Genomic DNA, 14725 nt, shown 5'->3' with positions numbered 1-14725 from the left:
TAGATAGATAGATAGATACAAGGGGTGCAAATTTGGTCTGACAGGTGGGGGGGGACCAACGTCGGTGGTGGCCAGTCATTCCCATATATGTGTGTGTGTTGTGTGTGTGTGTGTGTGTGTGTGTGTGTGTGTGTGTGTGTGTGTGTGTGTGTGTGTGTGTGTGTGTATGTATGTATTATATATAGGTAGATAGATAGCTAGATAGCTATAGATATATATAGATATATAGATATACGCGCGCGCGCGCGCGCACACACACACACACACACACACCAGTTCAAACGCAAACTTAGGCTACCAGAAAGCCTATAATTAAAATTCTCTTTTAGTTCTGCCTATATTCTACATCCCTTTCTGGCTTACAGACTTCAATATAGGATCCAACACAGGATATACGGTACCAGTCAAAAGCTTGAGTACACTTGCTTGAAACCAGGTTATTCATGATTATCCATGCTTGAAATTGCATAAACTGGTCTATAAACACTTAATATTTAATTTTATGATACATGAACTCATACATGTGGATATAATCATCAAGTGAATTGCATTCAAATTTTAATTTTAAATGAAAATATAAATAATTCACCAAATGCTAGTTAACCCGGAGAACATCTAACAAAGACACTTTTACAAGTGTTATAATTCCATGTTTTTACACATTTCAGACTTTAAACTGACCTGGGATTCAGACCTGAAATCCCATTGCAATAGGTGACCATTTTATAAAAAAATATTTTCATTTAAAATACAATGCACACATATCCTATAATGAAATATTCATCGTTTACAGACAAGCGTATACAGTTTGAAGCATAGATAACCATGAAAAACCTGGTTTTGCAGGTGTACTCGAACTTTTGACTGGTAGAGCTATATAAATAAAGTTGAATTTAATGTAACTGAATTGAATAGAGTATACAGTTTACTTAAGTTGATTTTGAAACTACAAACAGAATAATGCATATGAATTCTATAATGTTCCATAAATTATTATTAATACTCCATACTAATGATCTAGCAATGGCAGATATATCAACAGCCTAAAGAGTCAGCTGTAGTGAACTAGTTGATTTTGGGGACTTCTGAAAGGAGAATATTGTGGACTACACATTGCACACCTTCTACTTTTTTCCTCAACTATATTCTCAAGGCTGTTTTTAGGGGGAGGTCCAAGACAAGGCCATTTGCATTTTTGTAATAGGCCTACCTCTAAAAGCATTTTCCTGCAATTAAGGACCCCTTAGCACTTGATGGGTCTCAGGCCTTTTTCCCCTTTTCTCCCCACCCCTACACATATTTATCACACATTTATCACTCCTACACACATTTACCACACGGACAAGCCATGCCTCAGCCAGATGCTGTTAAAAAGTTGTGCGTGCCTCCGGCCAGTCACGTCAGATGAAAATGATGCAAGGGCTGCGGTCAGTACCAAATACATGGGGGGGGGGGGGGTTTAATAACTAATACTTTTACATTTTGTTGGATGGGAATGACTTGAATGGTGGCACATAAAGGGAGTGTATTTCTAATATTATACATATGTATATAGTATCTAGCAGTGGTGGAAAATCGGACTTTCAAACAGTGTTTGGGGGGGGTCTTGTCCCCCCTGACCCCCCCTCCATATTTTGTGCCGATAGATAGATGGCTAGATAGATAATCTGAGTTCATTTTCATTATATAATGCCCTAAAATAATGAAGCATTCTCTTAAAGCATTATCTTGAATGGATATTTTTCAAAATAAATAATAAATTACTGTCTGGAAGAACACTGCCTTCCTGATTTGAATAACTGACTTCAATCACGATGGGCATGTGCACACACATGCAGGACTACTTTGCAGATGTTGGGGATGGACAAGACCCGGTGCTTGAAAGATTTGGTACCATATGCCGTGTGTCGGGGATAGTCTAATGTTCATATATAGCAAACTTCCTCACATATGCAACCAAAATGCAACGTTAGTAAGCGAACTGAGTTTTTTTTTTTTAAATGAAATTATGTCAATATCATTTCTGCTCTAAAATTTGCTCTGGAGATGGTACAACATTAGGGCCCTAGAGACCAACGCATGCACAGTAGGACAAATGGTTATGGGATTAATAAAGTTTTTTGTATCGTATTGTATTGTATTGTATTGTATTGTATTGTATTGTATTGTATTGTATTGTATTGTATTGTATTGTATTATTGTAACTTTAACCACTAGACGTTTTAAGAAGATTTCCCTAAAGAAATTGTTTTTTTTTTTTACAAATAGTGTTTTCAACATTATAGTTGTGTAAACTTAGGATGCAATAACACTATGTGAAATGTGAGGCATTTCATAGCTGTTGAGACAGACATGTAGATTGTGTCAATCTGAGCCACTATTTCAAATCCTTTAAACATTGTGGATACTTAGTAGTTTAAGAATTAATGGGCATCCTGATTTAAAAACAACAAGCTCTCTCTCTCTCTCTCTCTCTCTCTCTCTCTCTCTCTCTCTCTCTCTCTCTCTCTCTCTCTCTCTCTCTCACTCACACACACACACACACACACAAACAACAACAAAGACAGAGAAATATCTATAGAAACACAGATTTCTCAATAATTGAAGCAATACATATGCATGAAAATCTTACTGCTTTTGTTTTTTTAAAAATAATTGAGATAACTACTACAAATGAGCCAGATTAACTAGATGCAATCCAGATGCAGTATTAGTGCTGGTTAACATCCATCCACTCATTTTCTGAACTGCTTATCCTGCTCTCAGGGTCACAGGGATGCTGGAGCCTATCCCAGCAGTCATTGGGCGGCAGGCGGGGAGACGCCCTGGACAGGCCGCCAGACTGTCACACAGGGCCAACATACATGCACACACCCACACACACACACACATTCATACCTAGGGACAATTTAGTATGGACGATTCACCTGACCTACATGTCTTTGGACTGTGGGAGGAAACCGGAGCACCTGGAGGGAACCCACGCAGGCACGGGGAGAACATGCAAACTCCACACAGGCAGACCCGGGAAGACCCCCAAGGTTGGACTAACCCGGGACTCAAACCCAGGACCTTCTTACTGTGAGGCAACCGCGCTAACCACTGCGCCACCGTGCCGCCACTGGTTAACATTAACCAGCTAAATATGAATACCAGAGGAAAAAACAGTTGTGATCACATTGAAACTTTATACAAATGGTGCTTAATGCATCTAACCGCTGCAAATTATAGGTATTGCTTTGTCAAATAATGTTTTTATCCAGTAAAGTGGGATGTTTTCACTAATCTTGTGGTTATGGTAGGCTGGAGTTGGGTGCAAGATAGCTTTTAAACATACTGTAGTGTTGCCAACTTGCCACCTTACTCCTTTGATATTCATAATAAAAGTTCTTTTTAAGCCACTTTTCATATATACATTTGATAATGATAAATAACTTTTCAACATACTCAGAAAGTCCGTTACAAATCCCTTCCACACCCTTACATTCACCCGGTATATCAATCATCTATAGGAAATAGAATATTTTCACTAGTTCTGTTTCTCGCTTTCTTCCAACTCTCTCTCTCTAATGTCCCTGCTTATAATAATAAACATTCATAGGAAGAAACGTACCGTCAGACCTTAACAAATACATAGACTGACAACAGACGTGCACAAACACATGCAGGCACACGCACAGATGCTAACCGTCGCTCTCACACATCGCGTCCCCTGATAATGAAGAGCCAGATGAATTTTGTGTATGGTGGTGGTCACATCTTGGCTGGCATTTGCATAGATGAATGACTTGCCCAGTCAATCTATCTCTCCGGTGCATTGAAACTCTATTGTCACCACAAAAAGAGCAAAGGGTCTCTACAGAACCCCGAGACCGCCAATCATGAGCCCAGCTCTCATTAGCTAGCACCCTTTGTGGGTGACACGAGGAGATAATTACCTTTGACTAGTGGAGCGCTATCTCTCTTTCCCAATGGCAAGAATGCATGACCTGTCACTGTCACTATGGGTAACTTTAGAGATAAAAATATACACCTAGTATGACTAAAATGGCCTTATTTGAAAAGGGGCATGTAACAGTCTCTGCCCAGCAAATGTGATGTGTTTTATTATGAAAGGATTTCTGAATATGTCAATGAATCAGTGATGTAATAGGGGTATGTCTTAAGATAAGTAAATTATGTCTAGTATGCTTCTGTGAGCTGTCAAATGTAACAACACATCGGCTTTGTCTTTTTGCATGAAATGGTTGCATCGTGGTCTTCATTGCCTTTGTTCAACATTTGGAACAGTTGTGGTAAGGGTCACTGATCCTTTGCATGAACTAAGCCCACACAACTAAGACAAGAACACGGAAGAGCATTTATGACGAGGCTCCACCACACCACCCACATAAAGCACAAAATGCACACTGACGCGCGCACAAACACCCACACACACACACACAAACTGTATATAAACAGTATCCAGCTGCATACACAGTTAACAAGGTCATATGATTTGAATGGGGGGACCAGTGGGCATGCTCTGTGATTGACAGCCTGAGCCACTGTCAGTTCCTCCAGGCAGACATCACCAAGCTACACTCCAGCCCACTGTCAGGGCTCTGTTATGGTCCACTGTGCCAAACATACATATGCACATGGAAGAGCACACACAAATGCAAATTTAGATGGACACACATAAGTGCATGCACAGCTACATGTGTGCATATACACACTTTTAGCTGTTTTTCTATCACTCTCTCACACTTGTGCAAATACAAAAACACACCTACGCAGATACCCACATGCACACCACACAAACACACACACACATATACTTGTCCCTCTGCGATGCCCCAGCTGTCAAAAACCAGTTGCCAGTCCTTACTCTGTGCATGGAGGTTGAAAAGGGAGTTAGAGAGAATTTTCTGAATAACAGTGGACAAAAAGCTCAGTCATGCATTTCTCCTTAAGCACCAAAACACACAAGGACACATCCACGTCGCTCTGAAAAAAACGCAGGCATGCCAACCTATCTCTTTTTAGATGGAGGGAGTTATAGGTAGGCTCCCTCTTACCTATTGTTTCATCCAACTTCCTTAAAAAAAAAGAAAAATACATACAGTATAACATATTATGATATTAACACATCCTATGCTGTGTGTGACTAAATCGAGACTGAGGTCATGAAGCTACTGAAGATACATCCATCCATCCTTTATCCAAGCCACTTATCCTGATCAGGGTCGGGGATGCTGGAGCCTATCCCAGCAGTCACTGGGTGGCAGGTGGGGAGACACCCTGGGCAGGCCGCCAGTCCATCAGAGGGAAGTTACCTCTAAATGAATCTCACACGTTGACGTGCAACAACGTTTGCAGTATTGAGGCTTATAACAGTACAACAGTCAACATTATGGAGTTGCAGGACATTTGTTATTCTGATAGATTTAACTGCATTGTATGACCCATGTGTGGCATGGTGGCAAAGTGGTTAGCACTGTCGCCTCACAGCAAGTAGGTCCTGGGTTCAAGCCCCAGGGTAGTCCAACCTTGGGGGTTGTCCTGTGTGTGGAGTTTGCATGTTCTCCCCGTGTCTGCATGGGTTTCCTCCGGGTGCTCCAGTTTGCTCCCACAGTCCAACGACATGTAGGTCAGGTGAAATGGCCATATTAAATTGTCCCTAGATGTGAATGTGTGTGTGTGTCGGCCCTGTGATGGACTGGCAGCTTGTCCAGGCTGTCTCTCCGCCTGCTACCCAATTGACCTTTCGCAAAGTACCGCCCCAGAACGGTGCTTGTCCAATCCTACCTTAGCAATGGTTTAAAAGTGGGAGATTCGTCAAGCTTTCAAACAGAGCAAAATGCTGAAACGGTGTGCTTATGGGATCTGCAAATCGGATACTAGATATCTAAAAAGTTTGGGGGGAGTGTAATTATCTTTCCCTTCCCGAAACCCAGAACGCAAAAAGCGCAATGTTGGCAATGGATTTCGCAGTATAGCAGACCCCATGGCCAGCTTAATCCATCCAAAATCAACAAAAATACCTGTCTGCTCTAAGCTAAGCTTACTGCTCGCTATTATTGATAGCTAATATAGCTAACGCATTATAACTGTTAATTTTACCCACACAACGATTAATACCATTATCAACATATCAACGTATTACTAACCAACAAAATAACATTATTAATGTACCTGAGGAACGTAACCAGCTTAGTCTGTGGCCAGAGATACCTAATTTAATGATAATTTATCCCTACCTGCCGCCCAATGACTGCTGGGATAGGCTCCAGCATCCCCGCGACCATGAGAGCAGGATAAGCGGTTCAGATAATGGATGGATGGATAATGATAGCTAGCCCACTAACATAACTTTGTTATGCTAGTCACAGGTTAGCCAGGTCCCACCTTTCATTTAAGAGCATAAAGACCCACGGGGAGGGTCGGCTGGGATGGTCTCTGGCCAGTCTGACCTCCCCATATCCGGCCTATCTTAAACGTTTCTCCCCCTCTGTGAACATCAGGTGGGGGCCGGCCGTTCGGAAAAGTCATCCCGCCCGCGGAGGCATCTCGTTTGCCTTATTTTGTTGAAAATACCGGTTCTGCTCCGACAGTAAAAAAAAAATCATGGGGCAGTTCCCCCGGCCCCGAGCCATGTCCCTGGCCGCCCTGCGACCCCCAGGAGCCCATACAGAACCCCCGAAAAAGCCTGGATAAAAGAACGCCATGGGGAACCTTGGCCAAAATCAACACTGTAATAAGGTGATGCCGACAATGGATTATTAAAAATATAGCAATAATAGCTGAAATATTTAACTTACCCTACAGTGCAAGAGCATAATTGGTCCACAATGTGTTTCAGAATTAGTTGATGGGGTTTCTCATTCTTTGACTGCGACCGGCATAGGCGTTTCTAGCCCATTTTTGGGGGTGCTGCAGCACCCCTAAATTGAACCCCAGCACCCCTAAAATTGAAGAGATTTTTTATTTTTTATTTTTGCTGTATGTCCATGTTTAATAAGCTGAAGAAATGTCAAAACCATATTCAGTATATGATTTAAACGTAATATTTTAACAACAAAAATACAGCACCCCCCATGCTTCGAAAATGGTTTGATCCACCCCCCAAAATTTATCTTGCCTGGCCGGCCAGCGCTCTGGGTGCTCAGCACCCCTAAAGCTCTGATCCTAGAATCGCCCCTGGGACCGGTAAGCTTTACCCTCAATTACAGTCGCACCCGGAGTCCACGCAAGTCAGTTTTACTTTTAATATTCTGAATGCATCCTGCATACTGTAACCCCTTCTGCCTTTCACGGGGTGATATTAAGGATGAATTACTCCAAAATACATCACTTATTTTCTCTGGGAATGCGCTGATTTCTTCCTTCATGTTTTGGGGTTTTCCAGCTACTTCCTGGATGGTTCTGAAAAGCTTGATTGGCACAGCAACAGTAACTAAGGGGGGCAGGACTTTGCGAAAGGTCCATTACTGGGCGGGATGCCAGGGATGCCAGGCAGTGTCCAGACGCCACCAGAACAGTCCAGGACCCAAGCCACGCGACCAGCATCATCATGTGAAAAAAAATTATATGGTTTTATAAGATATATAAAAAGAAAATGTGATGAGGGGAATGCCAGGCAGCATCCAATAGGCGACCACCATCACCACAGAGACCTGAGAGGAGAACCGACTGCACGTGCACACAAGAGAGACTCACATTCACACAGAAAAAAAGAGAAAGGAGAAGACATCATTCAGAGAGAGAGAGAAAAGACATGTGAGAGAAGAGAACAGTTTGCAATAGTCATTAGTCAATTAGCCATAATCTATATGCTATAATCTCGTCGGCAGAACAGTGGTTGGTAAATTCATTGAGACAGAAAACCGGCCCGCCATGCAGTACAGGTTGTGAAGTATATCATCCAAAGCCTTGGTCATCAAAATTATCAACCAATAACACAAGGTGTCTAATTCCAATTAATATTTCACCTACTGATAGCTCTAAAGTTCTGCCTACTACTGATCACTTCCATAAGACGCTTAAATTTGGTTTCATAAATATAAGATCACTGTCTACCAAAGCCTTACTAATAAATGATCAAATTCCTGAACATAGTTTCGATATGACTGGGTTACGTGAAACATGGCTGAAACCAAATGTTTTCCTTCCCTTAAATGAAGCTTCCCCATCTCCCATGTTGCTTGCCCATGCCCATGTCGCTTGGGCAAATAAACAAGGTGGGGGTGTTGCCTTAATATATAGTTCTATTTTCAATCTGACTTCTAGACTTGAATCTAAATTCCAGTATTTTGAAGCTCTTGTTCTGGGTCCATCTTCCTCAACCATGAACCAAATCGGCTCAGTCCAGATTGTGATATGCTATTGACCTCCTGGCTCTTACCTCCTGGCTCTTACTCATTATTTCTTGAAGAATTTGGAGAATTTATCTCAGGTCTTGTTACTCATTCTGATGAGATTCTAATTCTTGGTGATTTCAATATTCATCTGAATAAGGCTGGTGATCCTCTAAGTAAAGCCTTTCTGGTGCTTGTTGATATTTTTGGGTTCGCTCAGTTCGTTCAAGAGTGGACTCATTGCAGTGGTAACACCCTTGATTTGGTTTTATTTAAAAGGATAGCCATTTCTGATCTGAATGTCTTGCCAACCACATCTGCTGTGTCAGATCATTTTCTCGTCGAATTTGAAGCATTACTAGCCTGTCCAGTTAATGTCGACAGAGATGTAATTGCCACTCACCGCGTTGGTCCATCCACTGTAGCTTCATTTGGCCAGCAGCTGCCTGAAGTCTTGGCCCTTTTCACTGTCATGTCTGACTGTTGAAAATTTCACTGGAGAATTAAATGTGGCCCTCTCTGCAATTCAGTTGCACCTTCCACTATCAGAGCTCGGCAACTAAAGAGGCCTACACCCTCGTTCAATGATGATACACATGCTCTTAAGTGGGCCTGCAGGAGACTGGAATGTAAATGGCAAAAATCAAAATTAGAAGTTTTTTACCTATCTTGGCATGAGCGTTTATTGAAATACAAGCATGCTTTATCTGCTGCAAATGCAGTATCTCTCTCGCTTAATCAATATTAATAAACATAACCCCAGATTTCTCTTTCAAACTTTAATCAAAATTTACTAAAAAGCAGCGGTCTATTAGCTGCTCATCATTCACAGCCCATGAGTTTCTAGACTTATTCTGCAATAAGGTTGATGAAATCATAAGCAAAATCAGTTCTTCAACTCCAGCTACTCCTGCAGATCCTGTCTTACCAACTTCATATCTATACAATAAGTCACTGATAGTCCCTGTTATTACAGCTTTTGAGACTATCTCTCTAGATACCTTGACTAAATAAAAGAGAAAAAAAGATACTTTGACTAAGTTTGTGTCAGGTTCTAAACTAACTACTTGCCTTTACCAGCAAAGCATTTTAAAGACCTCTGGCCTTTCCTGGGATCTACAATGCTAGACATGGTTAATTTATCACTTACTACTGACACTGTTCCCAGTAGTTTTAAGAGACCCTGGATCAAGGTGCGTTTTTTTTAAGTAAAGTTTTAACCACAGCTGTCTTAATAACTATATCTTCCATTCATTTCTAAAGTACAAGGGAGTTGTTTATCAACACCTTTCAACCCATATAGAAGAAAACTACCTATATGAACCTTTTCAATCAGCTTTCAGAGCCTGTCCCGCCACTGAAACTGCTCTGACCAGAGTGGTGAACAATCTTCTACTAACTATGGACTCTGATTCCACCTCTGTGCTTCTACTACTGGACCTCAGTGCAGCCTTTGACATCATTGATCACTGTGTACTATTAGAGAGAATAAAGTGTAATTTTAGTGTCTTTAGCTTAGCTCTCTCTTGGCTGAAGTCCAACTTATCTGGAAGGACATATTGTATCTGCTATAATAATATTAAATCAAGATTCTCTGATTTTAAATATGGTGTACCTCAGGGCTCAGTTCTTGGCCCTCTACTTTTCTCTCTTTATATTTCACCTCTTGGCCAAATTATACGCAGTTATGGAATAAAGTTCCATTGCTATGCTGATGATACTCAGCTGTATGTGCCTATAAGGGCTGACGATCATACTCAAATGATTAATTTAGAGGCCTGCTTGGCTGCTGTGAAAAATTGGATTTCACCAAATTGTCTGCTTTTGGATAAAACGGAGATGCTGGTCATTGGCCCTGCTAGACACAGACACCAATTTGATCAATTAACACTAACACTGCTGATTGTTATTGTTACTTGATCAAATTGGTATCTGTGTCTAGCAGACACCAATTTGTACCGGATCATTGTGGTGAAGAGGGAGCTGAGCCAGATCCCAAAGCTCTCAATTTACCAGTCAATCTTCGTTCCAGCCCTCACCTATGGTCGTGAGCTTTGGGTAGTGACCTAAAGGGTGAGATCACGGATACAAGTGGCTGAAATGAGTTTCCTCCGTAGGGTGTCTGGGCTCACCCTCAGAGATAGGGTGAGGAGCTCGGACATCCAGAGGGAGCCCCGAGTAGAGCTGCTACTCCTTCGCGTCAAAAGGAGCCAGTTGAGGCAGTTTGGGCATCTGATTAGGATGCCTCCTGGGCGCCTTCCTTTGGAGGCTTACCGGGCACGGCCAACTAGGAGGAGACCCCAGGGTAGACCCAGAATTCGCTGCAGGGACTACATGTCCAATCTGGCCTGGGAACGCCTTGGGATCCCCCAGCAGGAGCTGGAGGGCATTGCTGGGGAGAGGGATATCTGGAGTGCCCTACTTAGCTTGCTACCACCACAACCCTACCCCAGATAAGTAACTGAAGATGAATGAATGAATGAACAATAACAATCAATAACTCTGTGATTTCACAAAGTGTGGCAGCCAAAAATCTTGCTGTTACATTTGACCCCAGCCTTTCCTTTGAAAAGCACATTAAAGAAATCACCAAGACTGCCTTTTTTCACTTACGTAACATAGCTAAAATTCGGTCTTTCCTGTCCATGGCTGACGCAGAGACTCTAATACAGTGGTTACCAACCCTGCTCTTGGAGAGCTACCATCCTGCCGGTTTTCATTCCAACCCTAATTTAACACACCTGATTTTGCTAATTACCTACTTAACAAGACCTTGATTAATTGAATCAGATGTGTTAAATTAGGGTTGGAGTGAAAACTGGCAGGACGGTAGCGCTCCAGGAGCAGGGTTGGTGACCACTGCTCTAATACATGCATTTGTTTCATCCAGACTTGATTATTGTAATGTTCTGTTTTCAGGTCTGCCACATACTATAAGTCTTCAGATGATTCAGAAGGCTGCAGCTAGAATCCTAACTAAAACTAGAAAATTTGACCATATTACACCAATTCTTGCCTCCCTTCATTGGCTTCCTGTCCATGTTAGATCAGACTTCAGGAGGTGCTTTTACTGATTTATAAAATCCTAAATGCGCTTGCCCCATCATACCTGTCTGATCTCCTTAAACCATACATTCCATCTCGAGCTCTTTGCTCTCAAAATGCAGGGCTCCTGTGTGTACCCAAACTTAAAAAGAAGTCAGCTGGTGGTAGGGCCTTTTCCTATCAGGTCCCGTTCTTGTGGAATAACCTGTCTGCTACCATCAGACAATTGGATTCTGTTGAGTCCTTTAAATCCAAACTTAGAACTCATCTCTTTGCCTTAGCCTACTATTAGATGCCTTTAAATTGAGTGCTTCACAACCTGTACTGCATAGCTGGTCGGTTTCTGTCTCAATGAATTTACCAAGCACTGTTCTGCCGACGAGATTATAGCGTATAAATTATTGACTATTGCAAACTGTCCTCTTCTCTCACGTGTCTTTTCTCTCTTCTCTTTTCTCTTCTGTGCGTGTGAATGGAGTGATGTGAGTCTCCCTTGTGTGCATGTACAGTCTGTCCTCCTCCCAGGTCTCCATGGTGATGGTGGTACCCACCTGGACACTGCTTGACATGCTTGACCCCCTCATCACATTTTATATATTCAGGACATACAAAATTCAATGAGATTTAAAATGATGTATAAGACATTTCTTTGTTAAAAATATATATTTCAACATTGTACTTATTCATTTAATTATCCTAATAATTTTTCTAAAACTTAGCTGTCATCCCAAGGAAAATCTGTCTGCTGTCCAGTTGCAGTTCATGAAAGATACTGTGACTATATTAAAGAGGTTATATCAAATCAGAAAATGTAGCCATATTGGAAACCAGCAGCAATTCAATATTCATGTGTAACACGTCAAAGCTGTGATCCAAATCGTTCATTGCTCTTTCGTATATGCATTATGACACCACTTCTATAAAGTGGTAATTGTATATAGAGGGAACATTTTGAATATTCACCTCTTATCACAAAACTTCTCTGACTTTTAAGGCAAATTCGGGGAATATGCAAATATAATTAGCATTAGCAATTAGCCCAAAAATAAAGGCCAAGATAGTGGAGAGATGCTGTCACTTTTTTCTGCTTTTGTTTTGTGCTCTGCGTCCTCCAACTGAACTTCACCGACCAACCGGTTTAATTGGTTTTAGGGAATCAGCAGTGATGAGGAGTCATGACCTTGATCCTTTGCTGTGATAAAGTGTTTTTTTTTTTTTTGCAAACAACATGCAAATATGTGGTGTGTATGTGTGTGTGTGTGAGCGTGTGTGTAGGGTAAACAGATACAGATTGTCTCATTTTATTGTGTGTTTAGCAGCTGATTAGAGGAATAATTAAATATAATGTTAGTGAGTTCGGAGGCACACAGAGGAGACGTTGACCCTGGGATTTCTAATGCACCCAAGAGATCATCGCCAACAAAGTATGCAGATCCACGTAGTCTGATACAGAGAATGCACCCTGAGATTTTCAAAAAACAAGCTCCATCAGACACAGACTTCACTTTGCAGCTAAATATTGATATGACAGAGGAATATTAAGCAAAGACAAATATTAGTTGGTCATGGTTCATATAGGATGCTGCATAACATGGTTTATTCCCAAGACTAAAAGGAGCATGGAAGGGTTAATATGAGGTTTTCAGGCACGTCCATGCAGGTTCAATAAAGGTGATTTTGCTTTTTTTTACTGTTGCACCTGAACATGGACTGCTTTTTCTGCTGTCAATTTACTGTGTGTCTTAAAGTTTGTCCTTTGCTTTTTCTATGGGCTTTTTTTTTTTACCATTGGTTATTTTTACTTTCCTTTTATATCTCACTCACTGTGGAAAGGTCTACCTGTGAGACAGCTCTGTCTCCGCAGGATATACAGCACAGGTTTTCCGAATCTGAATCCAAAGCAAATGAAGTCAGGGAAGTTCACGAAAAAGACAGTTCTGGACCCTAAACCCCCCCCTCGGTGCATCATGGCATCATCACCTGTATTATAGCATTTGTCTCTCAGCCATCCTCTCAGAGTTTGTGGGCACCTCTGCCCCTACAACACAGCCAGTGAAATATCAGCTCTGGTGCAGCACCTAAGAGGCGAGGGAGATGCAGCAGATCTCTCGCATCCCAAGTTCCCTGTGATCGTCCTAACCCATGCAGGGCTGACGCAATGTGCGCTATGACAGTGTCAGACACACCATGCTGCTCACAGCGGGCTCAAACGCTCACCCTCATCTTAAAGCATCACATTCACTAGTGCAACGTCTTACACCCCCCCCCCCCTTTCTGAAGAACAACGGATTGGAACTGAAGGGATTACTGTAAATTTCTCTCCCCGTCTCTCAGCTGATGATACAGCAGAGCCACTGGAAAGTAGCAGAGATGAGTATACTGGTTAGAAAGAAAAAAGAACACAAAATGCCATAGATGCAAAACACAACTGCTGTATGATGTGGAGAGAAGGCTGCAGGATCACTGTCTTAAGTTTGTAATTAGATGTAGTAGGCCTAGTACTGACTGCACGTTTTCAACTGAGCAACTAACGTTGCATAGTATTCACATCATATCCTGGCAGAACACTTCACACTGACATTTTAAAATAGATGCTTTTGCAGCGGTTCAACACAGCTTAAGTTAGTTCGTTTGAATCATGTTTTTTTGCAGAGAGAAGTAGATCTGTTGTAACCAATTTTCCCAGACTGTAAACAAGGTGTAGCAGCCATTGCAGCTCATGTGCCGTCAGCAAAGATGTAAAAAGTTCCCACCCTTGTAAAAACGGGATCTTTGGACCAAAGTTAACACAATGTATCACAAACTGCACTAAACTATATCATCATCATCATCATCGGCAGTCACTCAGGGTCGAGTATGACCGTCCTCCCTCTGGGTCTTCAGGTGGGTGTAGAGGCCGATCCTGGAGCCGTATAATGGGAGGATGCCTATGCGTGACAGCTTTTTTACGTGGAGTGGCTGATGCACCTGCAGCCACCACACGGCCCTTGGCAGGGAGGTGGCCAGAGTTCAATGGCATAGAGAACCAAGATGATTGGGGACCACCCTGTGTTGCAGCCTTCATCCACCTTCACTGCCGTTGTGACCTGGAGACATCTTCCGTCAGTTCTGCTGTTGAGGCCTTTGTTGACTCGAGCTTTGCCTGGGAACTCCGCCTTGACCTATCCACCCTGGATGACCCTACCAGGAGCCAAGCTTTGGACGGCATAGCTCTTGGGATCATTGGTACATGCAAGCTTCCCAATTCAAAAAATTCAGTAGTGGTGTGAGGAGACTGGAGAGTGTCTCCAACCATGGTAAGGATACCAGTTAGCATTAAGTAACCTGACTCCATGGTCAAG

This window comes from Lampris incognitus, chromosome 9 (assembly GCF_029633865.1).
Source record: "Lampris incognitus isolate fLamInc1 chromosome 9, fLamInc1.hap2, whole genome shotgun sequence".
In the NCBI taxonomy this organism is placed as follows: Eukaryota; Metazoa; Chordata; class Actinopteri; order Lampriformes; family Lampridae; genus Lampris; species Lampris incognitus.
Note: the sequence above shows the minus strand (reverse complement) of the source record.